The following is a 3,630-nucleotide window of genomic DNA, read 5'->3' as shown; positions in this document are numbered from 1 at the left end:
AACACATATGTCAATTTTTTTCATGAAAAATTATTCGTCTTTATACACACATTATTTCAAAAATATTATATTTTAGCATTAATTTAAAAATAATAATTAATTTTAGAGAGAAATAATTTACTAAAATTATGAATAATGAGTGAATATACTCAATTTTTGTATTTGCTAAACTATGAACAGAATATAATTTGAATTAAGGATTTTAAGCAAACATTCTTTTTGAGGGCTTGTGAGATCAAGAATTTTGGGTTAAATAGTCAAGATATTAATATCACTTTAATCAATGTCTAAAATAATTATTTATTTGTTTTAAGTTGCACAATTAAATTGTACGGACATCATATGTATATCTCTCTTAGTAACAATAGCAATTTTTAATTACTACTAAAAATGTTGAATACTATCAAATTTATTGTTAAATTTAGCATCGTATATTAGTGTCAAAATTACTTGCAAATTACTGGCGAATTTGGCAATAATTCGTTGGCCAAAAAAGTTACAATCGAATTTTATTTTTCGACGGTAAAATTGTCGATAATATTTAGAGAGAAAATAAGAAAAATTCGCGCGATCATTATCATCAGAATTACCTTTATCCGCCGATAAAGCTCAATTAATGGAACGTTGCATTTTGATCACACGCAATACATTACTGTTGAATTTATCAGCCGATAATTTTGCCCTAAATTAGAATCGCGCGTCCTTGATGGGTGTAAAAATGCCGGTTAAAAAATTTTGATGAAAGAGCATTGCCAGTACAGTCTTAACCGACGAAATTTTCACTATCAATTTAAAAGATGTCACAATTAAGAATAAAAACTGGGAGTAGAATTCTCAGGTCGTTTCCCAACGAGTTGACAGAAGGTGCAATTTATTGGTCAGAAATTTTCTGAGAAACTTTTGAAGTTTGAAAACGGAAAAAAATAAATAACTAAAAATTAAAGCAGTGAATGATAGCAAAAGGTGTTATGTATTTGAAATAAAAGGCCTTAGCTAAGAGAAGATTAATTGGAGTTTCTATCCTTATTGACTTTCCAAGTATAATAGAAAAAGGTTGTTGCTTCCACTCAATTATCCTCTTGCAGTTGCAAAGGAAGGTCAAGTGGGTAACACTAACTCTGATTCACAAGTCCTAATCCCTTCCTAGGGAAGGATTAGAGTTAGTGATAAGTGAGTTAGCTAGCAATCCCCAATTATAAATTTATACTTGAGTATTCCAACTCAAGGGGTTCCAATTAATCAACTCCCAAGTCAAGTTGAGAGCTTTAAATCATAACATGAATGTCATTTTTCAACAACATGGAATAAGAACAAATAGGAGACATGGTAATTAAAATAAATTAAATTTGACAATGATAATTAATTGAAAGAAATTAAGCAGTAATAGAATTAAATGTAAAAATAGTTCATTGCATTAATAAATTCAAAATTAACAATATCCATATATGACTACGAACAAATTAAATGGAAAACAAAAGAGTAGAGTAATAGAAAAACAAACTATATTGATGTAGACTTCAATCGAAGGTAGAAGTAGCTCTCTCAATATCCAATCCAAAATCATAAAACTAGGAATACTCAGAACCCTAGGAGAAGTAGTGTTTTCTCTCCAATTCAAAACTAAAACTAAAACTAAGTGAAAGTGAATGTGTCTTGAGTCTCCCCTTGTCCCCTGGCTCTAGTCTGTATTTTTGGGCTGAAAACTGGGTCCAAAATAGCCCAAAAATTGCCCCCAACGCTTTCTGTAATTGCAGCACGTGACGCACGTCACGCGTACGCGTCGATGTACGATGCGCCAATGCACGCGCACGCGTCAGCCGTGCGTGCGCACCGATCCTCGCTGCTCAACTCCTTAGTTTCTTGTATTCCTTCCACTTTTGCATGCTTCCTTTCTATCCTCTAAGCCATTCATGCCCTACACAGCCTGAAAACACTTAACACACAGATCACGGCATCGAATGGTATAAAGAGGAATTAAAAATTGACAATTTAAAGGCATAGGAAGCAAGTTTTCAATCATGGAACAAAATTAGGAAGGATTTGTAAATCCATGCAGTTTGTATGAATAAGTATGCGAAGAACTGATAAAAACCACTTAATTTAGCACAAGATAAACCATAAAATAGTGGTTTATCAGTCCTCTCCCCTCATTTTGAAAGACTTACTTTCTCTCTAAACACTCTCTCTCTCTCTGCATTACTCTCCCCAAACCACCTTCGACAGTCCCTCTGACACCACCAACAGCCTCAAAAGGATCTCCTCTTCAGTTTCACTGTTCACAGTGCCGAAACACCCACACTCCCACTTTCCCAGCGTCGAATCTCCTCTTACTCTCTCAACCTCTCATAGCAACGAAGCTCCTCCTTCTTCTCCATCGTCGACACTGCCCCACAACACCGTAACTCGTGTCTCGCAACGGCGCGACCCTTTTCTCTCCCTCTCCCTTCCTCGAAGTGCTTCTCTCTCTATCCTCCTCCACGGTGCCACGCACCAGCAGTTGCCGTCGTCCTCCATGCACCAACAGTCGCCGTCATCTTCTGGCATAGTAGCAGCACGCACCAGATGGTATCCGATTTAGAATTATTTTATTTTATTTTGATTTAAGATTTTTAAATTTTATTTTGATTTAGGTTTTTTCTTAATTCTATTTTGATTTAGTTTTGTTTTTAATTTTGTTTTGATAATTTTGTGTTTAAAATTTTGTTTATCATTCTAATTTTGAATTTCGGTTTTTCTTATTTTGTGTTTTAAATTAGGTGTTTATTATTCTGATTTTTTATTTTGTTTTTATGATTTTGCAATATTTCTATTTTGATTCGGGGCTTCTTCTAATTCTGATTTGATTTAGAATCTTTTTAATTCTACTTTTATTTAGGTTTTTTAATTCTGTTTTGATATTTTATGTTTAAAATTTTGTATTCTAATTTTAATTTTTTTTTCTGATTTTGTCTTTCAAATTATGTGTATATCATTCTAATTTTTAATTCTACTTTTATGATTTTTTTCAATAATTCTATTTTGATTTAGGTTTTTTTTAATTCTGTTTTGATTTAGGAGTTTTTTATTTTGTTTTGATGATTATGTTTGAAGTTTTGTTTATGATTTTAATTTTGTCTTGATGATTTTGTGTTTTAAATTCTGTGTTTATTATTCTAATTTTTAATTCTGTTTTATGATTTTGTTTTAAATTCTTTGATAATTATGCAGTTTGATATCAGTTTAAGTGAGAACATTGGTAACACAAAAGGAGCAATAAGATTTGGTGTTACTCATCCGAATAAATCTGTAAGTGTAAGATCCCCAATTGTATTGTTCTTATTTATGTTCTAATATTGTTTGAGTTTATTATTTTTTGAGTTAATTAGTTGATTGTTATTAATTGTTTGAGTTGATTTGAACTTATTTATTCTCTGAATTAATTATTAACTTATTGTTTATTATTGTTAAATTTTTAAGTTTATTATTATCTGAGTTAATTTTTTTTGAGTTAATTAGTGTTGTATTTTCTGACTTACTAGTTTAGAAATTATTGAATTTAAATATTTAAAATTATATGTTAAATTTTTAAATAAGTTTTTAAAAAAATTAAAATTTAAGTTTATCATCGGATTTATTGTTGGTTAAATCCGT

Source organism: Arachis ipaensis, chromosome B10, assembly GCF_000816755.2.
Source record: "Arachis ipaensis cultivar K30076 chromosome B10, Araip1.1, whole genome shotgun sequence".
In the NCBI taxonomy this organism is placed as follows: Eukaryota; Viridiplantae; Streptophyta; class Magnoliopsida; order Fabales; family Fabaceae; genus Arachis; species Arachis ipaensis.
The sequence above is the reverse complement of the archived record's forward strand: the minus strand, read 5'-3'. Positions refer to the sequence as shown.